The sequence below is a fragment of the Trachemys scripta genome, chromosome 1 (genome assembly GCF_013100865.1).
Source record: "Trachemys scripta elegans isolate TJP31775 chromosome 1, CAS_Tse_1.0, whole genome shotgun sequence".
Lineage (NCBI taxonomy): Eukaryota > Metazoa > Chordata > Testudines > Emydidae > Trachemys > Trachemys scripta.
In genome coordinates, this window is record NC_048298.1 from 129,254,213 (window position 1) to 129,280,124 (window position 25,912).

Below are 25,912 nucleotides of genomic sequence, written 5' to 3' on the forward strand. Positions count from 1 at the left end.
GAGACCCCATTGTCCTTTCGGGGCAGGGAATGGCATCTACCCTTCCCAACCAAAAATGGCAACACAGCATAAGGACTTGATCCAAATTTCCTTTCAGGTGTATGGGAGTTTTTCCATTAACTTCAATGAGATTTAGCTCAGTCCTAAGGACCAGATTTACAAAGGTATTTAGGCACCTAAAGATGAAGATAAACAGACATCTAACTCCCATTGAAATCAATGGGTGTAAGGCACCTAGGGACAGATTTTTAGGCACCTAACTCCCACTGATTTCATCAAAAGTATAGAATATTTTGGGAAAATTTTCAATATCACTCAGTGCTGGCCTAACTCCTCTCCCAGAATCCGATCTGGTCTCTAACTCCCATTGATTTCATTGGGAGTCAGGCACCTAAACACCTTTTAAAATCTGGCTCTTACTGCCTATATGCAGTGGCCTTTAACTTTCCTACAGGTGTTTATCTTGGACAGAACATAAAGGTAAATTTGGGTGGAAAATTTGAGAATCACCTTGGGAGCTTTTTCAAAGTTAAAATATCTGGATAATCTTCAGTGCAGAAAAGATCTCAGAGATGTTTGGTAAAATCTGATTTAATCATTTTTCAATTACAGAGATTTTGTTTGGGATTTCAGAAATGTTTAGCAGTGGCCTAATATTGACCCCAGGAAGAGTTAAGCCAATGGCGAGTGCGAGGTTGCCACCCTCCAGGATCGCCCTGGAGTCTCCAGGAATTAAAGATTAATCTTTAATTAAAGATTATGTCATGTGATGACATTTCCAGGAATTCGTCCAACCAAAGTTGGCCACCCTAGTGAGTGCTACTGAAAATTTCACTCTGCATTTGAAATTTCCCCCAAAACATTCTGATGAAACAATTCAAAACAAACAGACAAAATTTTTCAAACTAATCCAGAAGAACACGTTTTCATACCGATTCACATCAAATAGAAGTGAAATGAAAATGTTTCAATTTTGAGGCTTTTTCCTCCTCATTATCTATTTACTCCTGGAAAAGGGGCAGAAAAGAGGGAGGAAGGAAACAAAAAAAGGGAAACCAAAAAAATTTCATTTTGATTCTACTCAGTTCAAATTGAAATGAAAATGTTTTCATTTTAAATTGTTTTGTCCAAAGTCTGGAAATTTTGATTGATGCAAAAATTGTATACAGAAATGTCCATACTGTTTGAAAAGGCATTTTTCATTGAAAAAAATGTGATTAATAATTTTCAATCAACCCTAAAAACAGGAATTATAAGGCATAATCAATCTACCATCCTAAACCATATCCTTTCAGAATAGTATACAACGATCTGTGTTATGCACTGCAGTGCACACTACATGCTATTTTGTTATGGGTAATGCAAGCAAGGATAATGCAACGTAACAGATTAACATTCAGCATCATATTGTGTTCCGTTATTTTTATCCTGCTGTTTCTTTCACTCACCAACTCATGACTCACACCCTCCCCAGACTGGAATTTCCATCCCAGTACTGTGTCTCATTGGGTGTGCTGTGCACTGCTATGTCCCGGGAAGCCTTCTCAAGAACAGCACCACTGTCTCTGCTCCAGGTCACTCTAGAGAACAAAAAAATGCAACGTCACCTATAATATGGCATCACAATTACTGTGACTACTGCAGTCTGTTTAGCAAAGTGCTTTTAGCATTCAGTGGGGTTATGGCATTAATTTAGCTTATTACATAGGTGTCGACACTTAGGAACCTAGGTGATAGAAACGTCAAAGACAGGTAGATAATACAAATACAGAGAGACCATTGCATGGATAACCTACATTTCAGAAACCTTTATGAAGGCTCTTGTGAGATGGGCAAATGAAGTTCAATGTGGATAAATGCAAAATAATGCATGTTGGAGGGAAAAACTTAAATGACTCCTAAACCTTACAAGGTTCTAAATTAGTTGTATCAACTTAAGACAGTGACCTGGGTGTCAGTGTAGACAGTTCAGTGAAGACCTGTGTTCCATGGGCAGCTGCATTAAAAAAAAAAAAACTACCACAATGTTAGGATGCATAAGGAAAGAGATGGGGAATCAAACTGAAAATATTATAATGCCTTTATTTAGTGATGCCACCTGGTCAGGAATAGCATGTGAAGTACTGGTCATCCCTTCTCAATCCATGACCTCTCCCTCTCTTTTCTCTTTTAGGGCCAGACTGTGGTCCAACCTTTCGTGACTACACTGGGGCATAAGACCCTCCAACCTCCCTCCAACCCACATCGCTGCTTAGGATGTAAATGGGAAAGCAAGCTCCATATGGCCACTACTGCCACTGCAATCAAATGGTTGAGGCTGGGAGCAAAGAGGGGCAGGAAGAGGGAGAATCCTTGGCTCCACTCCACGTACTGTGTGAGCCTGTGAAACTGAGCTGGTATGGACAGGAAGTAATCTGTCCCTGTTATTGGGCTGTAGCAGAAGACTTGCCCATGCAGCAAGGGGGAACAGAGAGGCAATTGGACTTTCTGAGTTACAACTTCTTCCCTGCGTGGCTGCTGGGGTTGCACAGATATGCACCGCCCCTTACACAGGGCTGTGCCTAATGGCACAATCTAGCTCTTCATCTCTCCAGTGCTCCCAGTCAGATCCCTTGGACCTCTGTTCTCTCTCAGTCTTTCATGCCTGGTCTTACAGACACCCACAAAAACCTTCCTGAGGAGACGCCGAAGCATGCTGCGCTCCCATGAAAGTTACATGATGTTCTCTGCGGATCCATTAGCCTCATAGCAAAGCTTAATCTCCTGTCAGCTCAATTTTCAGCAGGTTCTTCTAGGTGCACTGCTGATGGTGAGCTAGACAGTCAGACAGCAGTGCCAAGTGGCCTGCCACTGCCAGAGACACTTTACTGCTCTACATGCTGATGCTACCTCAGGTCACCCGTTGTGTCCTCTGTCCTACTCTCTCACCCAGCCCAAAGCTAGAGTACAACTGACTGGCTGGAAGGGAGTGGATGTGCATCAGAGGGAAGGAAGATTGAAGGCTTACTCATACTCCCCAAATGCAAATGTCAGGGCCTTCCCTCAGTCCAAATAGCAGGACATCCTGAATATGGAAGCATGTCCTTAGCACACCAGTCATGTCATTGCCTCCCACCATCTTTCCCAGCTGTAGAAACCCTGAAGCAGAAGCCTGAAGAGGCTGTGGTTACTGGCCTGAAATGAAACCTGTTGCCATTTTAAAGACAATTTGTTGAGTGGGAAAGCTAATGGAATCAAAGAGGCCCAAAGACGAAGCAGTGCTCTCAAAGCAGTGCAGCATCCTGCTGTCAGCGCCTGTGAATGTTCGATCCCAGCTGCAGCATCCCAGTATCTTGGTATTACTGACTGAAATCAGTAACAGGTTCTGCTTGTCAAACCCTGATCAGAGGCACTATTCAGCAACATCTGTCCTGTGCTTTAGTCGCTTGTCCTCAGCCTATATTTTTCCTGAGCTTGTAGCTCATTTGTCTTGAACTAGTAGCATCCTATCTAGGTCATTCCAACATCTAACTGTCTGATTTGAGTGGGACTCTGACACTATCTTGCTAGATTCTCCCAAGCATCCCAGCCTCTTCCCACCATCTGAGAGTGCAAAGGGGCTGGAAAGCAGCCAGTCTGGCCACTGCTGTGAATCCTCCTGGCACAGGGGAGCTCTCCACTGTCACAGAGCTGTTTACTGAGGCCTTGTGCTAGACCCATCCATTCCACTCAACCCCAGCATAGGGAGAGGGAGGCAGCTTGGACGAAATACACTGTGCTCTATCTGTGACTCAACTGATATATGGTCCATCAGGGAACATAGCCAGTTGGAAACAGTTAGCGCAGCCCCCAGGTTGCTCTCACCTGTGCAAGGGTGTCACTGATCAGCTCTGAGACTCAGGGAGCCATAATCAGCTTCCTATTCCCCCTGCCATTTTGTTGAGTCAAATGGAAGTGCAGTGAAGTTGAGCCATCAGGGCCTGACAATAAATTATCCTGGATCATAAGGGCCTGAAAATAATTTGTTCCTTAAGGACAAGTCCTATTTTAGTACAAGACCTATAGGTAGCTCCCTCACTCCTAGTTTTGCTACCAAAGATGTTTCTTAATGTAATAACTGGTTTGTCTTTCTTGTTTGAAAAGAGGCTTTAAATAGGCAGCCTAGAAAAGATATAACTAGGGCGACGTTCTCTTAGATGTTAAGGCAAAGGAACGGGCACCTAGGGGGTCTGGACTCCTAATCCTCTCAGTTGCTATCTCTCATTGGCTGGCTTTTACCAAGTCACTTGACTTCCATGCACCACACAACGGCAACTTCATGGTACATAAAGGATCACACTAGAATATAAATGTTGACTTGGCTTGAGATGCACTGAAGAAAAGTGATCAATGGTTCCATGTCTAGTTGGCAGCCAGCATCAAGCGGAGTGCCCCAAGGGTCGGTCCTGAGGCTGGTTTTGTTCAATATCTTCATTAATGATCTGGAGGATGGCTTGGACTGCACCCTCAGCAAGTTTGCAGATGACACTAAACTGGGAGGAGTGATAGATACACTGGAGGGTAGGGATAGCATACAGAGGGACCTAGACAAATTAGAGGATTGGGCCAAAAGAAATCTGATGAGGTTCAACAAAGACAAGTGCAGAGTCCTGCACTTAGGATGGAAGAATCCCATTCACTGCTACAGACTAGGAACCGAATGGCGAGGCAGCAGTTCTTCAGAAAAGGACCTAGGGGTTACAGTGGACGAGAAGCTGGATATGAGTCAACAGTGTGTCCTTGTTGCCAAGAAGGCTAATGAAATTTTGGGCTGTATAAGTAGGGGCATTGCCAGCAGATTGAGGAATGTGATCATTCCCCTCTATTCGACATTGGTGAGGTCTCATCTGGAGTACTGTGTCCAGTTTTGGGCCCCACACTACAAGAAGGATGTGGAAAAATTGGAAAGAGTCCAGCAGAGGGCAACAAAAATGATTAGGGGGCTGGAACACATGACTTATGAGGAGAGCCTGAGGGCACTGGGATTGTTCAGTCTGCAGAAGAGAAGAATGAGGGGGGGATTTGATAGCTGATTTCAACTACCTGAAAGGGGGTTCCAAAGAGGATGCATCTAGACTGTTCTCAGTGGTAGAGGATGACAGAACAAGGAGTAATGGTCTCAAGTTGCAGTGGGGGAGGTTTAGGTTGGATATTAGGAAAAACTTTTTCACTAGGAGGGTGGTGAAGCACTGGAATGGGTTACCTAGGGAGGTGATGGAATCTCCTTTCTTAGAGGTTTTTAAGGTCAGGCTTGACAAAGCCCTGGCTGGGATGATTTAGTTGGGGCTTGGTCCTGCTTTGAGCAGGGGGTTGGACTAGATGACCTCCTTGAGGTCCCTTCCAACCCTGATATTCTATGATTCTATGATTCTATAAAAAACATTTCAATAAGAATCAAGTAGAGAAACTAGTCACTTTGCTGAATGCATCATTGGCAGGGCCGGCTCTAGGCACCAGCAAAACAAGCTGGTGCTTGGGGCGGCACATTTTTAGGGGCGGCATGGCCGGCGCCAGAATGCCGCCCCTGCCGCCCCTAAAAATGTGCCTTGGCCGCCCTAGCTCACCTCCACTGCTGCTGCCGGCTCGCGTGCCGCTACTGCCCCTCCCTCCCAGGCTCGCAAACCTGGGAGGGAGGGGGAGATCCCAAGCGGTTGCGGCGCGCATGCCGCTTCTCCCCCTTCCTCCCTCCCTCCCTCCCTCCTAGGCTTGAGAGCCTGGGGGGAGGAGGCAGGGCTGGGGATTTGGGGAAGGGGCAGAGTTGAGGCAGGGCCAGGGGTGGGGTAAGAAAAAAACGAGGGCCGCCAAAACTGTTTTTGCTTGGGGCGGCAAAAATCCTAGAGCCGGCCCTGATCATTGGAAGGTATAGTAATAGAAGCAGGGTTAGAGACTTAATGGAACAGAACAGGCTCTTGAAAGGGGCAGTAATCTTCCCCAATATAAATTGATACCATTTTGGTATAGTAATTTAGCTGGTGTGGCAGTTGAAGGAAAGGAATCCCATAAGAAATTAGCACTGCCATTTTATTCTCCTCCTTTATCCGCACCAGAAACGTCCCTTGACTTTTGAGATTTTATGTTTTCTCAATGTTGTGTCGAGGCCTCCAAATTAGGAGATCTGAATTTTCTGGAGCTGGAATTTTCTTTTCCAGGAGACATTGTGTGTGTTTCCCCTGACTAACCGCCCTCAAAAATCCATGAGCAAATGCAGAACTCTGCATTTTTTGGCTGATTTAGGCCACATTTACATTTAATTTGACCCTGAATTAACTAGTTGGTGATCTTGCTGGAATTTAAGTAAGATCAGTTACAGAGGGAAAGCCAACAATCTTTCTTATTACAGGTTTCCATTGGAAGAGTAATTCATCATAGATACCACTGAAACCTGATGCTGATATTTAGGATTGTACAGTGCATCCCTCAGAAATGTACAAGAGTCTGATTTCATTCTGTTGCATTCAATATCTTAAAGTCACTGACAATCACATTCTAGTTTTGTAGGACTGTTCAATGCCAAGTAGTGTAACTGTATTCTCTCTTTACAGGTGTTCTTTATAAAATGTAACAGTATTGAACCTAGTCCTCAACTCCCTGAAGTCAATAGCAAAGTCCCAGAGACTTCCATGGGATCAGAACTGGGCCCACTATTTTCAATACAGAGACTCACAACTAACCTGCATGTGTTAGCTGTTCAAATTTGTTAGGGTTAGATTATCACTTTCACTTCAAGGCATGGAAGAGAACTAGACTGAACAGACCTGACCTGGCATACAGAGAAAGATGGGAGTAATAGCTCTGTGACATCATCTCTCCTTCTCCCTGGTCCTGAGGAAACTCCATGGCAAATGTAGCATGAGAATCAGGTGCTCTCTCTGTGAATCAGGAAGGAGAACTGGAGCATCACCCTCTCAGAATGTGCAGGGATTACCCAAGTAAAATAGTATCGATCCTGTCAACACAAAGTGTGGTGTCCTTCACCAAGCAATTAACAATTGCCCCTCCACAAAGAGGGAGTTTGGGACAGTGGGGACTGCAGGAAGGTACCTCCACTCTGATGAGCCTTTTAAAGTCTGTCAGAGCTAGATTCCTCTTGTGGAGACCTTATAAACCAACTTGATTGAAATTATTGGTGCTTGTTCAAAAAACTGGGTCATTCATAAACCAACTGCTATGGTCCCATCATACACATAGGATATGTCTACACTACAGGGACTATATTAGCAACCTGGGGCCTCTGGAGCTTAGTGCATGAGCCTCTACTACATGAGCTAAAAGTCAACTGGCTGGTAGCTAAGGCTGTAGAGCAGACTCAATCTCTCTCTCTTTAAGTGGTCTCGGTGCCACGAGATGGGACAGAACACCACACCCAGAAGGTGTGTGGGTTACATGTGGTACTGCCAGCATAACCTGGTAGTGTAACACAGCCTACATTTCCATCGGTGTGGGAACACCACCTTCCCTAGCGATGTTAGCGAGATCAGAGAAAGCATTTTTCTGTTGACCTTGCTGCATCTACACTGTGGATTTTTCATACCCCTGAGTGAGGTAACTCTGTCAGCCTAAATTTTTAAGTGTAGACCAGGCCACAGAAAAGTTAGATAAAAACATAAATACACTTGCTGGAAGACTGCAGTATAACACTACTTCATTTCAGAGAATTCAGAAAGAGATCACATAAGAACCCAAACAGAGAGAGCGAGAGAGAGAAAAAGAAAAGCAGGTTGGTCCCTAAGGCAGTGAGATACAACTGACCCCACCTTGCTTTAAGCTGGCTTTTTCCAGACTGACTGTCTGCTGACTAACTAAGATGACCCAAATCACATAGCTTTGGTAAGAGACCTCATTCCTGCAAGCAGAACTAGGAAATGCCTCACATTTAAAATGATAGCTAGTCGTTTTTAACCAGCTTCCAATACATCACACAAACAAAATGCGTTAGGTTGAAAGAATGTTTCATTGTAGTCCAGTGAGCAGCCAAACTACAACATCACACTTTTGCTACACAACTTCTGCACTTCTTAAAAAATACAATAATTAGAATACCTGGCAATGAAAAGTTAACGTGTCCAGTCAGTTCCCCATGGCCTTATAATCCTTCGTCACTCACCATGCACCCCATAAACACCACTTACCAAGCTTAATTTTGCCTCCTAAAATTTGAAAATACATGCACGATGGTGCAAATAACACATTGCTAGGAGACTGAAAAATACCATTTTGTATTCAAGGGATTCATTTTCAATAACCTCCCAGTAATTTGTTACTGTGACATCTGAATATCTTTTCAGGAGGGTACATTCAGATTGGGTGGGTGTTGTAGGTTGGGTGGGCCAACACCAATAACTTTAACTATTGCAGACTTGAGAATAAATTATCAGTTTTCATCATGGCAAAAGGCTAATCGTGAGGTGCTTCAAGCTTCTGTACTAGGTCTCATGTTGTTTAATACATTTATAATGATCTGGAAAAGGGGGTTAATAGTGAGGCAATAACATTTGCAGATGACCCAATGTTATTTAGGACCAGAAAGGACTATAAGGAACTTCAGAGAAACCTAAACAAGGTAACGGAATGGACAACTTGATAGCTAATGGCCAGTGAATATTTGGGGGGGGAATTAAACCACTCTTACACTTTAAGGCTTCTAAATTAACTGTATCCACTCAAGAAAGGGATTTGGCCATCATTGTAAACAGCTCAATGAAGAGCTCTGCTCTATGTGCAGCTGCGCTCAGAAAAGCAACCGAGATGTTAGTATGCATCAGGAATGAGATGGAGAATTATTTACAAAAATATTATGATGCCATTGTACAAATCAATGGTGCAGCATCATCTGGGTACTGTGTGCAGCACCGGTCACTCCATGTCCAAAAGGGTACTGCATACTAGAGGGGATTCAGAGAAAGACAATGAGAATGATCAAAGGCCTAGAAATACTGTTATATGAAAAGAGACTGAAAAGACTGGGATTTTTATTTTATTTTAGAAAGGAGATAAATAAGGGAATACATGATAGCTTCCGCTATCCCTATCTTATAACACAAGAACAAGGGGGCATTCAATCAAAATAAGGGGTGGGAAACTTGAAATCAGTAAAAGGAAATACTTTTTCACACAACGGGGAACTAAGCTGTGGAACTCACTGCCACAAGAAGTAGTTAAGTCTGAGAACTTAACCAGATTCAAAAAGGGATTGACTAGTTATATGGATATTATGAATACCCAGAGTTATTATAAATGACAATAAAACATTTGGGAGGGATATTAAACTTTGTGCTTTAGGGTTTATGCCAATCTCTAACTATTAGAGACCAGGATGAGACCTAAAGACTACTGTCAGAGGCAGGATACTGGGTTAAACGGACCACTGTCTGACCCAGTATGGAAAGTCCTATGTTCCTAAATCAGGCCCTGTGCAATCCTATATTTTAAATTGAATGACATCCAATAGCAATAGAACTTAACCTTTCTAATAGTCAGTCGTCTCAAGACAAACATGAAAGTGTCCCTTGAATTAGACACAGATGAGTTGCTTTTCAATTGTGGTGTCATTTGCAAATTGGATCATGGTTGAATGTACACCAAAGAAATGCATGACAAAGAGAGATGTGAGGCAGCCATGCTGTGTGAAGAGATGGACATTTATTTATTATTCATTACTATTATTATTCAAAAAGCATCAGGAAACCCTAAGAGTCTTGGAAGTACCTAAAAATAGTAGGGTGCATTACTGCTTGAAGACTAACAGATGGAATTCTACATAGTGGCAACTACATTAAAAGAAAAGTTAAGGGAGAACAAAGAGAGATGAGTCCTGCTGCTTTTTGAAGGAGAACATTAACAAGATAGTATAAAGCCCCCTCATCTCTTCCAGTGGGTGCAGTTTTGCTTCACCACTGTAACAGAGCGAGCTCCAAAGGCCAGAGCTGAAAATCACTGCAAAGCCAAGAAAGAAGAAAATATTTAGGATGAGCGTTTCAAAAGCATTCAGCATTAGCATAACGGCACCCACTGAAATCAATGAACTTCCACTGGCTTCATGGGAGCACAGTTATGCCAATACAAAGTGCCTTTAAAAATTCCATGCTTATTTTTTACTGCAGTGAGTTCAGTTAGAATGAATGTATCTAAACTGACATGTTTGCTCCAATAGTTATTTCTGGTATCCTTCAAAATACTTCTTAACATCCTCTTATACCGTGGTATTATGATGCACTGCAATATCAAATCATCTGTGATATGCTCTCAGATTGATTTCATAGGGAAAGTACAAAGCACCACTTGACTCAGAACTCCTTCTGCAGTTCTATTTTCCAGGTTAAACATTATGCACTGACAGTGACATCAGGCCTTATATAACTTCATGTGATGTCTTTCTAGATAGTGTAGATACTGACTGAAACACAACTTTGCTTTAGAGTTGACAATGAATAATAATTATATTGCCTCCAGCCTTTACCAAAATACTTTCTCATCTCACAGCTAGTTCAGAGCCACGCTGAGGCCCAATACGGCTCTTATTGAAGCCAATGGCAAAAGTCTCATTGATCTATATGGTGCAAAACCAGGCCTTTGGGGTTCAAGTTATAGCACAAACCAAATTGGTTTCAGCAGGTCTGTGTGTGACCTGAATTCTGTCCCATGGTGTGCCTTCTGGGCAGGAACAGAACAGAAATGTCTACACCTTAAAGGATTTGTTTTGCTCTGCCAATGTTTGCCTATAACACCCATGAACCTTGACGAGACCTATAGTATGTTTGCACATCAAGCACTATAATGCAACCCCAGCAGCATCTTGGGGCCTTGTCCTCCAGGGTGCTGAGCACATTCTGGGAGCTGCTGATGGCCTTTAACTCCCAGTGACTTCAATGGGCATTGAGGGCACTTAGTACCAAACAGGAGGTGTCCAACACCTTGCAGCATTGGGCCTTCGTGTAGATGTATAGATGACTATAGATGGTGGGTAACATTTCATTGGTGATTTAGGAATCTAAGGGTTTGTCTACATGGTGGGGTAATGTGTTCTACGGAGGTACAATTTCTAAAGCACACTAATGTGTTGCACAGTAATTAGTCCATATAGACTCTGCTGGTGTGCTTAAATGTAGTGCTCTTTCAAACAGCACTATGTTAAAGTGCACTAGGGAACCATTAGTTCACACTAGCAGGGTCTACATGGACCAATTAATGCAACAGACATTAGTGCACTTTAGAAATCACACCCCTGTAGAGCACATTACCCCTCATGTAGACAAGTCCTGAGTACCACTGGCTTTCAGTGACTTTCCTAAGCATCTATGTGACTTTTGAAAATGGGATTTAGTCCCAGATCCTCAAAAGGTATTTAGGTGCCTAACTGCCATTGGTTTCAAACGGTATAAGGCTTGGTCTACACTTGAAAGTTGTACCAGTATAACTATTTCATAGGGGTCTGGGGTTTTGTACCATTAGAGTTATACGGGTACAACCCCTACTGGAGGCATAGTTATACTAGTATAAAGGTGACATTTATACTGGTATAGTTTATTCCCTTTCTTGTACAGAAATAGCTATACCAGTTTAAAGCACCTTTATACTGATATAACACCAGGTGAGATGTATCGCTTTGACTATACAGTATAGTTAAAGTAGTGCAACTTTCAAATGTAGACAAGGTATTAGGTGCCTAAATGTCTTTGAAGATCTGGGCTTTAGCACTTGTCTACATGAGGAAATTTACAGGCATTTCAATTCCAATATAATTATACCAGATTAGTTAAACCAGATTTAGCCCCACGTGAACACTGTCAATTGGAAAAAAGTGGCCTTAATTAGGTTTAGTTTAATCCACTTCCAAAGCAAATTAAACTAAACTGAATTAAATCCATTTTTATTCCAAATGAGAGCATCCACATAGGTGTTTAATCCAGTTTAACTAATCTGGTTAAAATTCACATTTTTGGTTAATTCAGATTAACTCTCCTAAGTGTTCCCATGTAGATAAGGCCTTAGGCTCTTAAGGCACATAGGTGCTTTTGAAAATGTTATCCCCAATGCCTAATTTTTATCTATACCATGAAAGTTGTTGTGATATGCTGATAGCACACTCTAAATGGGTATAGTAAAGTTACACATTGAGTCCATACTGCACATCTAGCTAGCTAGATAGCTAGCTCCCTTTTAAGATTTTTTCTGATAGCACTAACCACCATAGTGCCCAAGCTGTGACATTACATTCATAGGCGGATTCTCTGGATGCGTACATCATATGGCAATGACCAAAATACACTTCCAGCTCCAATTATTTTATGGCATATCAACTCTGGGAATAAGCCCGTTTGGCAGCACGTTGGGCTTTTATTCTACAATGTACTTTGCGTATACATTCCTTGCTTTTAGCCTGTGTACTTACTACATTAGTTTAGGTTTCAGAGGGGTAGCTGTGTTAGTCTGTATCAGCAAAAACAACGAGGAGTCCTTGTGACACCTTAGAGACTAACAAATTTATTTGGGCATAAGCTTTCGTGGGCTACAGCCCACTTCATCAGATGCATGGAGTGGAAAATACAGTAGCAGGTATAAATACACAGCATAGGAACAGATGGGAGTTGCCTTACCAAGTAGGAGGTCAGTCTAACGAGACAATTCAATTAACAGTAGGATACCAAGGGAGGAAAAATTACTTTTGAAGTGGTAATGAGAATGGCCCATTTCAAAGTTGACAAGAAGGTGTGAGTAACAGTAGGGGGAAATTAGTATGGGGGAAATTAGGTTTTGTAATGAGCCAACCACTTCCAGTCTTTATTCAGGCCTAATTTAATGGTGTCCAGTTTGCAAATTAATTCCAGTTCTGCAGTTTCATGCTGGAATCTGTTTTTGAAGGTTTTTTTGTTGAAGAATTGCCACTTTTAGCTCTGTTATTGAGTGACCAGAGAGCCTGAAGTGTTCTCCTACTGGTTTTTTAATGTTATAATTCCTGATGTCAGATTTGTGTCCATTTATTCTTTTGCACAGAAAATGTCTGGTTTGGCCAATGTACATGGCAGAGGGGCATTGCTGGCACATATCACAGAATATTTTCAATTATCATTAAATACATATTTTCTTTTTAAGACAGTCACCTTTGAGGGTCACAATTTACATCCCTGGGGGCTGTAAGTGGCTCCCAGTACACACATTAGATACCACAGCTGCATCCAAATGTATTCCGTTATATAGTGCATAAACTGATTGTATAAATGAGGCATGCGTGAATGTGTTGTTTTCACAGTAGTTAATCAAGGAAGCAATGATATTTTTCCAGAAACAAATAGAGTGTTTAATCAAAAGTTACTAGCCATATAACAAGAGGTTTAAGCAGAGCATGAAGGTACAAAGAAAGACCTTGGGCAGATTTTTCTGCCTGTTTATATGGTCAACATCCAGATATGAAACAACCTCTTCTTCAGTTAGGCCCAGATTACAAAGGTATGCAGGTACCTAAACCCCAAATGTAGGCACCTACAACCCACTTGTAGGCTCCACAGAGATCCACAAAACTCTTGCCAAACCACGAAGGTACATAAACTCATTCAGTGGCTAAGTTTTGGCAGTGAAAGTTCCCTAGGGGCTGTGATAAATGAAGGAAGGGGGGTAGCTCCCTTTTATGGACACGCAGCCAGCCAGTAGCTATAAAATCCCACTTAGTAGCTGTTCTCTAATTGCTCTACCTGCAAAGGGTTAAAAAGTCTCACTGCTATGCATAGGTAAAAGGAAATAAGTTGGCACCTGGCTGAAAGAGTCAATGGGAAGGCTAGAACTTTTTAAAATTGAAACAAGACTCCTCTTTTGTCTGTCTGTGTTGTTCTCCCAGGGAGAAGCGAACTGGACAACAACTATGCTGTAAGAAGCTTGGGGCCAGGTATGAAAAATTCCTGGTATCATACCTAGAAACTACTCATATGAAACCCCAGATATTTAAGTAGATCAGGAAATGTCTAGGAAGAAGCGATTAGGTTTATCTCTTTTTATTTCTTTATGGCTTGTGAACTCCTCTGTGCTAACCCCAGGTGTTTTGGTTTTGCTTCTAACCTTTAAGCTGGACCTCAAAAAGCTATTCTAGATGCTTAATCCTTGTAGTTTTTTTTTAATCTAGCAAATGCCCAAGTTTCCAGATGTATTTTCTTTCTTTTTTTTTAATTAATAAAGTTTACTTTTTTAAATAACAGAATTGGATTTTTGTGTCTTAAGAGGTTGGTGCATATGTTGTTTAATTAGCTGGTGGCAACAGCTGATTTCTTTTATTTTCTCAGTTCTTCCCCAGATGGGGGGTGAAAGGGCTTGAGGGTACCCCACAGGAAGGAATTCCCAAGTGCATCGTCCTGGGTCCTCAAAGGGGTTCTGTACTTGGGTGGTGGTAGCATCTACCCCTCCAAGGTCAGAGAAAAGCTGTAACCTTGGGAATTTAATACAACTGGAGTGGCCAGTATTAATTTTTAAAATCCTTGCGGGCCCCCACCTTCTGCACTCAAAGTGCCAGAGTGGGGATTCAGCCTTGACAGGGCTTAAGTTTCTGCCTCCAGGTACACACAGTGCTGCCTCACTCTAGGCACCTGGGGAATATCTTCCACCTAAGCTCCAGAGCAATTCACAAATCAGGGAAGACAGTCGTTTGGCTACCTAAGTCCTGTGCAGGGCCCAATCCAGTAGGCATGCTCAGAAGCCATCTACAAGATAGGGTCCCATTCAAAATCCAACCAGGGGAGGAGGTGGTGGTCATGCCTTTGCCCTCTCAGGTGGGTGCCCTAATCACTGGGCTACAAAGTCATTCTCTCTCTCTCTTTCTCTGGCCCAATGACTCTTTAAGCATTTATCCAGAGTGGAACAGTCATTGGGAGTGTGAAAGAGAGAGTGCGAGAGAGCATGACTCTGTGGTCCAGTGTTAGGGAACCCATGTGGGAGATTCTGGGTGCCTAGTCCCTGCTCCAATCACTCTGTAATGATCTATCCACAGTGGAACAGCTTCAACAGCTACCTACCTCACTAATCTGGGCTTGGTTATTTGAACATTGATCATTACCTCTCTTGCCATACAAAAGAAGAACAGAAGAGATTGAGGGAGCCCCCACCTCAGATTACCCCATAGCTCAGTAGTTAGAGGGGTGGATGATCCCTGTTCAAGTCTTTTCTCCCACCCACCCAGCAAAAGGGAGGAGAAAAGACGGATGGTGTCGCTGTCTCCTCCTCTGCCTGTAGTTACTGCCTACCTAAGCTTTCGTGGGTAAAAACCTCACTTCTTCAGATTCGTGAGGTTTTTACCCACAAAAGCTTATGCCCAAATAAATCTGTTAGTCTTTAAGGTGCCACCAGACTCCTTGTTGTTTTTGTAGATACAGACTAACACGGCTACCCCCTGATACTTGCCTGCCTAAGCCACTCTTGTGAGAAACTCCTGAGGCGCCTAAACCACCTAACTCCAGGAGAGCGGTTCCTGGTTGTAAATAGCTAGCTGAGATCATCACCTCCCTGCAGCCTGGACGTAGGCACCTGTCTCTCTGAGGGGGTGGGGCATAGCACACACCCTTCTCATAGACATCACCCATTGGCTAGTTTAGGCAGCTCCCCACCTAGCGCACTGGCTCTTGGGACACTGAGCAACCCAATGCCTAAGTCCCGTTACGAAACTGGGCCCTCGTGCCTGATTCAATGGGAGTGTTTCTAGTGATTCCAAGGGGTGATGGAAGAGACTCTTAATGAGGGAGCACTTAACCCTTTGCATACAGCTACTGTACCAACAAAAGAGTAGCATGATGAAGCACTGTAACATACCAAATGACCAGAGTGACTGCAGGCCAGACTTTTAAAAATTTTAAAGGTATTTAGATGCCTAAAGATGCAGATAAGCACCTAGTGGGATTTTCAAAAGGCTCCTGTGAGGCACCTCTGCCTGCACCTGTAGGCACTTAAATACCTTCCAAAACCTGGCCCTAAATCCTTGGAGTTAAGGCACAAGACTGAGGCTCAGGAAATGTGCATCTTATTCTTGGCCCTGATGTTGTGTGCCCTTGGGCACGGTGCTTAGGGCTCAGTTGTGCCCTGTAGGCAAAGCCCTGTATTGGGAACAATATGGAGCTCCATTACCCCAAGGGAAGTTCTAGGAAAAGTTTTTCCTCCAAGGAGAAGCACACCAACTCCTATGCCAATTCTGGAGGTGCAGCATACATGGCTGCTTGGTGCACAGAGTGGGGAGGCATCACCCAACCCCATTTAGGGGGACTTGGGCCCCTGCAATTAAAATAAAATTAGCAATTCCGGAGCTCCAGGAAGCAAAGGGGCTGCAACTGCTGTCCAGGGGTGCAAAAAGCAAATGGGGATAGGGCTACTTTCCTTGTAACCCAGCCACCCACCCAGCTGGGCAACTGGACAAAATCTGACCCTTGATCTTTCTGTGTTTCAGGCCTCCCTCCTAGGGGCGTTGTGAAATTTAATAGGCCTGATCCACAGCCCACTGAAGTCAGTGGGAGTCTCTCTGTTGATTTCAATGGGCTGAGGAGCCGGCTGAATGTTTGTAAAAGGCTCTGGAATCACTGGATGGAAGGAACTATCTTAATGCAAAGTTATTATTTTCCAGTGTTATAACAGACCCCTGCTTCCCACTGGTATTTTGTAACTTCCCTCTAATGTTTGTTACATTGCAAAAGAAAGACGGGAAAGAAAAATCAGCATGAGCTCAATTTGGTTCCTTATGATTGTTTTCTGTAAAGCCAATGTGATGTTTTTCACTGTTACTCAGCAATACTACCTATAGCAGTGATAGCACAAGGTAATTAGCATACAGTGAGCCTAAATCTGTTCTCAGGATGCACCAGTACAAATCACTTGAACTGAGTTCTGTGCTGACTTACCCCATGTGCAACCCTATTAACTTTAATTGGATTGCACCTCTGTAACTGACAGCAGAATTTGGCCTGCTCAGTGTAAAATGCTTCTGTATGCTAACTCGATAGTTGATTTAATAAGGTAATTAAAATGAGCACACTGGGAAGCCTATAAAACTTGTTGACATGCCCAGTACTATTAATCAGCCGCATTCATTCTTATAATTCTAGTTTTAATGTGTATAATAAAAGGCCACGGGCCTGATTCACCTCTGTGTCAGCCCTGTTTTATGCTGGTTTACTCCAATTACACCAGCATAAAACTGGAGTAATGCAGTGGTGAATTAGACACAAGAACAGTATTAACCAATTTTTTCATTGCCATCAGGGTTAAACCTTGGAAAATCTTCTTTTCACCATGGTCCTTTGCAGCACAGATATTTTTCTCCCTCTGGGAAGTAAATGTAAGATTGGCTGCTTATCCTTTGGTAAGAAAAGGGAATTGAATGTATCCTCACTATATCAGATGTGCCAGAATTCATTTCTACTCTTTCCCTAAATAAAGAAGGCAAGAACTACACACACCTGAGTGAAACAACTTCATTAATTAGGCTCCTTTTCAGGAAATGTACCTGTATCATGTTTCCTATTCATGGGAGACTAAAACTTCACAGAATCTGATATTGGCAGCTCTCCCAGGATATTTTCCATTCGCACATATTTCTAAAAATGTCAGCCTCACTGTAACCATTCTCATATGGGAAGCCCGACATCAGATGTACATTAGATTGGAGGGGGGGGGGGTAGGGAAATCACAAAGTGCTTTTGAAAAGGAAAACAAATTTCAAATATGTCATATTGGCCCATGTCTACAACTCTGTTCCAATGATACCGAGAAACCATTTTTTGGACCCTGCGATGACACAGTCATGGTAATATAGTTTGAAAACTAGCAACAAGATCTCTGCGGTTTTAATTTATGAACAATGTATTTTATGTGAGACCTTTATTAAGGCCTGATTCCTGCACATTAGGGTGTATTACCGAATATAGGAAAAAATTCCACATGAGGCACTAAGACCCAAGCCTACTCCCCAATCCTGGAATTAAAAACAGCCAGCTAAGCAACTATGCATCTGGCTGGAGGAGTCTTCCCCAGAAGGGGGAGGAGTGCAATACTGTGGCATGTGAATTTCGCACCAATCACCAACCCTAGATGATTTCATCACCTGATTTTGGACCCCACCAGATCTAATTACTTTGGGACTAGTCTCCTTGTAATTCCTGCTCAGGGTGTGAACTAAATATGGAAATACAAAACATGTGCAATTTGGCCATTTTGCATGTCAAGCGTGTGGAATAAGCAGCGTTGGGTCCCCACGCATCCTCCCTCTCCCTGCACCAACACTTCCACTCTTCCTACTAGCCATATAAGTGAGAGCCCAGCTGAATAGGTATATTAAGAATGAAGTGAAAACAGACCATTCTCAGGTCTACCTGAGCAGGACACAGGGGAGGGTCAAAGATTAATTTGAGTGGAGTTATTCCAGATTTACACTGGTGGACCTGAGAGCAGAATTTGTTCCCTAAACTAGCTGAAATTTACACTTCATTGTCCATTGACATTTTTAATTCTATATTTAGCAGATTCTCACTGCAGAGGAATCAGTAAAAAGGCATAAATTCACCCCATAATAGGCACATCTGCTACTAACTCCAATGGGAGTTTTGTCCACTTCCACCGGGGATGAGATTGGTCCATGAACTGCGGTTCTGTCCACTCATAAATCTAAGCCTCTTTTCTGAGGCAAGCATGTGTTTCAAACATTCATATCATTCCTCCAAGCACTTCATAATACTAAGACATGATAATAGACTCTTCGAGGTTATTTCCAATAACAATGGACCTGCATGAACAGCCTGAATTTTGAAGGGGTGAAGGCAAACCTCTCCTGCTGTGTTTGGATCTGAGTCAGTTTCCCTGTCTGAGGAGTGGTGTTCTAGTGGGGTTTACACTTTCCCCCAGAGTTACAAGAGAGTTCTAGTATTGGTTTATTTCCTATAGGCCACAGTATAGCAATTACTGACAAAGAGAATATCCCTGGGATTCCAAGAGAATTCTTCTGACACTTGCAAGATTTCCCATAATTTCTAAGTCCAGTGAAGCTCCAGCAAGACAGCTAGTATACAATGGCCATCGGAAGCTTAACTGCCAGGTGGTTAAAATGCCAATAGCCAGTCTACAGTGTTGTTGCGTGGGTGGGATACAAGAAGGTTAGTTTAGAACATAAGCTAAAGCAGCAGCATCCTCCCCTCTTTGTTAAAGTCACAGAAGCCCTTCCCTGGAATTCAACCAGTTTGGGGCTCTGTTGAATGGCATGGCTGGGTGGATGGAGGACAGCCAGAACCAAGCTGGGCTCTACAGCAACAACTCCTTCCAGTCAATGGAAACTGATGACATATAAAATAAGGTCATGTTGATAGAGTCAATATAATGTGGGACCCATAGTCCACTATTCCTAGTGGATCCAGCTTCTCCCCATGGACACTGAATTCTGCTCCACTGCCGGTCCACAGCAGGTGTGTCTACACCCCTCTGTCCTCTGAAGTTGAAGATGCACCCGTTTGCTTTGCTGGGAGACACAGGATGTGTAAGAGAACTCAAGTCTCTTCCTAGATGAAACTTCCAGATCCCTCAATAGGAATAGAACCCACACAGATCCCCACTGGCATTAGTCAGTGTAAACACCACATTGAAATCCATGGAGCTTCCAGCCTTTCATTACAATTTCTCCTCACACTTCCGACCCAACCACTTTTGATCCTACACTCTTGCTTTTATCACATTACCCCTGCATATCTCCTTGATCCTATTTCTTTCCATTCCCCTCAATACAGTACCTGATTAACAAGGTTTGAATTCAATGGCAAAACAAGATGGCCAAAATTTAGGTAAAACCAAAATCTTCAGACTTCAGACCATACTAATATTCAGTCAAGTTCATTCTGTATTCAATATATATAAAATCAGAAGAATAAGCTAAAAAAAACCCACAGCTACTAATAATATTTAATATTTGTGTATTTATTAATAATAGTAATTAGCACTTACATGGTGCTTTACCTATTCCAAGCAATGGAGATCTGTGAACTAGTTCCACTTCACAACACTCCAGAGAGGTACATGGGTCAATATCACTAAAGATGGGGAAACTGAGAAAGAAATTCAAAGTGCCTTGCCCATGGTCACACAGTGAGTCAGTGGCGGAGTCAGAATTCAGAACCTTCTGGCTCCCACCCATGAGCTTGTTCCTCCAAACCATGCTGCCTTAAACAAAGTTGTGTTGCCACTGTGTGCCTCAGTTTCCCCATCTGTAAAATAGGGATCATGATATTGGCCTCCTTTGCAAAATACTTTGAGATCTACAGATGAAAAGTGCTATATAAAAGCTGGGTGTTTGTTTGTTATTATTTATTATTATTATTATTAAAGGCCTCTTTTCAGACTGATCCTGTCTTCCTAATTAGTCATTTGCAAGCAATCTGAAACTTACCAGTGCACTAATGGATACTTTAATTAAAACGTTCCACAATTTCATTGTGTAATAACAATCTATTTTCAGATTAACTTTTCTCATCTTTAAATAACTCTTTTATGCCTTGAAAATGATAGTGTTTTCTAAAGCAAAAAGAAAAATCATAAAGTTCGTTCACATTGAAAACTTCCCTCAATTACTCCCCCTCAGATTTCCAAAACATTTAACAAGAGAGAGAAATTACAAGGCTACGCTCTTTCAATCATGCAAATCTCTTTTCAGCTGTCCACAAAAATCACATGCATTTCCAGCTATGTGAAGGGATATGCAGATTCAGTGAGGGGGAGAGGGAGGAGGGAGAGATTTAAAAGTGCCTTGAGCTTGCCCAAGAGAGGTAAGTAGAGTAGAATCTCACTAATCCCTACTAACTTTAGGGAGGGCAAAGAGAACCTTGGTGCGGATTTGTGAGGTCTGAAGATTACCAAGTGCTGGAATGAAACTAGTGCAGGTAATGAAATTCTACTGTACACACAGTCCGGAATGTCACCACTGCTGACCCTCAATTGTCTGCACTACTGTCTACCTAGCCATCATATTTATAATGCCCTCATCAACCCTGTTGTAGCTGAGTGCAAGCAAATTGCAAACCTGATTATGAGGATTTGCCATTGTACTGGTTATTGAAGGCTGGAGCAGCAAGATTATACTGTATGTGTCATCTATATGGAATATATAATATTATAGTGGGCTTCCCTGCCTCCCACTGTCTGGGTTGCAGGTGGGCGAGGTTTGAGAGAGAGTTGAGGTAAAGATGCATGGTAAAGATGAGGGCTCTCAGGTTGGCACACATTAGGTCTGTAAGTGGGGTGGTAAGGGAGAGGGTGGTGAGAGGAGGCACAGTCAGGGTGCTCAAGGTCTCACCTTTTGAGATGAGCAGCTGTCAGTAATTGGGGCTCTAAAGTTTGAGGCGCTCAAAATATGGGAAGGGACAGAAGCATGTGATGCAAATGTCAGTGGAGCCAAATGTACATCAATGCACCTGGGCATAGGGTGTAAAATAGCACAGAATTTGGCCCCTGCTAGTCAGCTGCTTTCTGCAAGGTAGCGAGTGACAGTCTTCATGCCACACTGTAGCCAAAACACAGAGCTGTAATTTGTCTTTCACTTCGCCCTTATGAATGTCATCAAATGCTACAACCCTTCTTGCTTTCTTTTGGAACCTAATCTCTTGGGGATACTAAACCTGAGTTGACAGATGATATAGCAGAGGAGTTACAAGATCTTTGACGTTATTGTGATAATTTGACATTTTTGGTAAACTGCCTTTAGGGTAATCCATTGTACCATAATCATTTGGATTATCTGTACTGAGACCCCCAGTTCTTACACTGAAACAGAAACTGTCTTCAGAAAATGCTTTTCTCAGCTAGGAAGATAATTAATCTACTGCCAGATAGGGCAATTTCTGGAGCACTATTCTGCCCTTGCACTGCTGAAAATTCAGAGCAACAGCATCCCAGTGAAGTCAATGGGCCTGATTTTGATCTCATTTACATTGATGTAAATCAGGAGTAACTTCATGAAACTAATGGTATCATGTCTATGCAAAATCAGTGTTAGGGAGATCAGTGGATTTCAGTGGAGATACTTCGGATTTTGGCAGCATAAACGAGAGCAAAGTGTGGCCATTTGTGTTTAACAAGTGCTTAAATAAACCTCAAGGATGGGACTAGCTATCAACTGATAATGTGTTCTGGAGTGCAGATGGGCAAACTTTTTGCACAACCAGATTCCCAACACTGATAATATAGACTTGATTGTCTTCTCACTTATACTGGTGTAATCCGGGAGTAACTCCACTGAAGTAAGTGCAATGCAAATCTGGTATGAATGAAGAATCAAGTCCTATGCCTTTATGACAGTGGGGAATTTGATAAAATTATGTTTCTGTGTGCAAAAAGCTGCTGAAAATCAGGAATTGTTAGTACGGGGTCAGAGCCTCAGCTGGTGTAAATCAGTGCAGCCCCATTGTCTTCAGTCTTCAGTCAACAGTCTTCAGCTAATTTATACCAGCTGTGAATCTGGCCCATTATTTGGGGGCTTTTATTTTTACTGCATCCATGATAAACATGAACAGGTACAATATACATACATAGAAACCACAGAACACCAAGTAAATCCACTAGATTATAGGAGTGAGAAGGAGTTGCATTCCGATGGATAACACTAATTCTATATGAATGCCATTTTTTATTTCAACCATTTTTAATCTTTGTAACTTAGAATTGCAATGAATTAATTATTTGGCCATAGTATTATTCATATTACTTTTTGTAGTATTCTATTCCTATAAAAATTGTAATTACCTCTGCTTATTATTGATAACGTTATTTATACAGCAGCAGAGTTTTATAAGAGGTTTTACAGTACAAGATATAGATAGATTCCCTGACATGGACTGATCCTGCCAATACTTGCTAGAGTGAGCATAGTGTTTACTATCATGGGCAAATCCACCGAAGTAATGTAGCAAGCATTATGCTGCATAGTAAGTGAATGATTGGGCTAAGGCAAGAACAGTAGGGGAAGGAGGAGAAGGAGTGAAAGACCAAGGAGAGGCAAATGTGTGTATCAAGAGGGCAACAAAGACAGGTACTACTAATCATACTAATAAAATTATTATTATATGTGACAGTGTTAAACATTCCTTGACAGAATGATTTTGCCCAGTGATTTTGGTGATTTGGAGACTATAATACAATATGTTCCTTCTTTTAATTTAAAAAAAAAACATAGCTCTGTTAAGTAAAGTGGGGAGGCTGGTGCTCATGAAAATAATGGACAGAAAATGTGACTAAAGTAACACCTGGAGCAAGCAGATGCTATTAAAGCTTTATATCACATTTTCCCCCAATACACCTCAATTCTGACATGAATCAATCCTATTATTACAGTTAGTTTCTAGAGCACAAATTACCAAGTGTGCAAAACCATATACAAAATCCATCTTTCGGGTGAGTTGTAAAACCAACATCCTGAATAGTTCCTTAAAGATCCATACTCCATAGCCTTTGAATCACACAGGTATATAGGGAGCAGCCTGCGAGAGAAGCCAGGGAACACCCACTCTAAGTAACATATTCCTCGTACGCAGCCCAAAAATCATACAGAAGGAGGATTTGTTAATGCTGCTGGAAGCAGCATTAACTGTCCCGTGTATTCGGCGTGCTCAGTGACCTGTCCAATGATGGCTAGCTAGGTCACTGAGCACAGATGCTGGCTCAGAGCCAATGGATGCACTGCCCCCCAGCCAGCCAGGCTGCCACTGCTGGGTGTGAGTGCAGGAGAGCAGAAAGGAACATGGAGAGTGAGCCGCTCAGTCTTTGGTCTAGGGATCCCTATTTTATATATCAGGTCAGGCACTGCCCAGTGGCACATGTGCAGCACTAGAAGAGAAGCTGTATTGAAAACACAGCTCCCTTTCTCCGCAGACATTTTCAGTTGGTGTTTTCTGTTTATACCTTTCTCTATGGGAGAGGAACCCAGTATCCATTGTTCATAAAGCACTTTGAAGATAAAGGGGGTTCTAGAATTGTTAGTTATTGTATTATCATTTGTAGAATGACAGGCTATGATGTGCACGAACGTCCACTAGTGACCAGGCTGAGCAAACCAAACTCATGTCACTGGTGACCCAAGGTATGATTCAAGCCAGCATACCAGAAATGGAAGACTAGTGCTTTTCAATACACTGTAGCATTCTGCCCAAAATGACAAGTCATTAATAACCATTACATATGTTTCAGTGACTGAAAAAGTTCACATGATGCAGTACATTGCCCATAAGGCCTAACCAATAACCACTATTATTTTCAAATGTTGATTGATTTCTTTTTTTTACTAAACTCTTACATTTTGTGCCTTGTATTGGACTAAAGAGGTTTTTAAGTTTGTTTTTAATTTTTAATTTCCAGGTCAGCTAATATAAAATCAGTAATGGTCTGGTGCAGATTTTCTTCCTGAAATGAATGGAGAATGGGTGAAAGCAGCATTAACTCTCTCCAAATTTCACTCATAGTTTTCTCCTCCTTCCCCTCCTCCCATTTTCTTTTGCAGCAGTAAATTGGGTAACAATTTGTTCCTCCTCATTGTTATACCTCTTCAGCACTGCACGTAGGAGTGATCAATGCCAGAGCCTGCTCCCACTGAAAGCAATGAGAGCTTTGCCAGTGAAGTCAATGGGAGCAGAAGCAGGCCCTCTGTACTGGAAATTTATTTATAGATATTCTCAGTCAGGGCACAAACTTGCAACTCTTATTCACGCAGATAGTCCCTACTAGAGTGGTTAGTGCTGTTGACTTTAATAAGACTGTTTGAGTGAGGAAGGACTACTCTCAGGAGTAAGGGCTGCAGGTACTCATTTATAATAAGAATAGTGGAATATGATAGGACAAGTGGAAAGCTGAGTTCCGATCCTGGTGTACCACACAGCACTTAAGGCCCAGTCTTGCAACCTGTGAAGCCCCTTCTGAAAATGACCAAGGCTCCCAATTCCTCCCCTTGAAGTCAATGGGAACTAAGGGCTCTAAGTCCCCATTAGGCACATGCTTAGCTTTAAGCACTCCAGTAGTTACTGAAGGCAATGGGACTTAAGCACATGCTTAAGTGCGTTGATGAATCAAGGCCTAAGCACTTCTTGAATCCAAATCCTCAGCACCTTACAGGCGCTATCTCTTTCTACCTAGTGAGTCTCCAGCAATCTCTTATTCTTAAAACGCCATCCAATCTAAATGTGTGATTGACAGTTTAAAAAGCCAAGCCAAACAAATATTTTCAATCATATCTGAAGAATAATTGGTTCCCCTTGTATTTGACCACTCTTTCCTTTTATTGGGGAAAATGCAGCATGTGAGACAGTCCAACACCAAAAGAAAGCATCAGACAGTCCATGTGAGTGTTCAGCCTGAAGGATGAAGAATGATCTGATGGGCTTGTAAATGGCATTGTGCGGAAGCAGACTCCTTTGCTTTCCTAGGGCCTGATCTTGATGGATGCTGAGCACCCACAACTCATACCGGACAAATGCTCCCCTCAATTACACCAGTGACCATCCTGCATAATCGAAGGCAGAATTTGGCCAATTGATGTAACTGGACTTTAAGGACACTTTGCACCTTGCAGGATTAAGTTCTATGCTACCTCCCCAAACTCACTGGGTCTGATTCTGCTCTCACCTGAACCAATTTTTACAACAGTGCTACTCCATAGACTGCAGTTAGTGTGTATTATTTTTATTACATTAGTGCCCAGAGAACCTAAACAGGATCAGGACTCCACTGGTATGCCAGGCACTGTAGAAACATTCAAGTCCCTCCCCTAAAGAGATTACAGCCTAACCTGAATACAAGACCCAAGTGGGAGAACAAACAATGGAGAACATGAGGGAGGGAGAACTAGGGTAACAGTGATAGGGAGACATAGTCAAGGCCTGATCCTGCAAGCCCCACTCAGGTATCTCAAAAAGGG

General features: G+C 42.4%; 1 protein-coding gene across 1 annotated transcript in view; it reads right to left on the reverse strand.

The window, feature by feature from the left end:
* Nucleotides 1–1,256: 1,256 nt before the first annotated feature.
* The window catches only part of LOC117884448 (potassium voltage-gated channel subfamily A member 5-like), a 28,307-nt gene continuing 3,651 nt past the window's right edge, over nucleotides 1,257–25,912 (reverse strand). The window contains exon 2 of the mRNA XM_034784863.1: nucleotides 1,257–1,580. The gene's annotated coding sequence lies outside the window, so the exon portion shown is untranslated. The remainder of the gene's footprint in view (nucleotides 1,581–25,912) is intronic.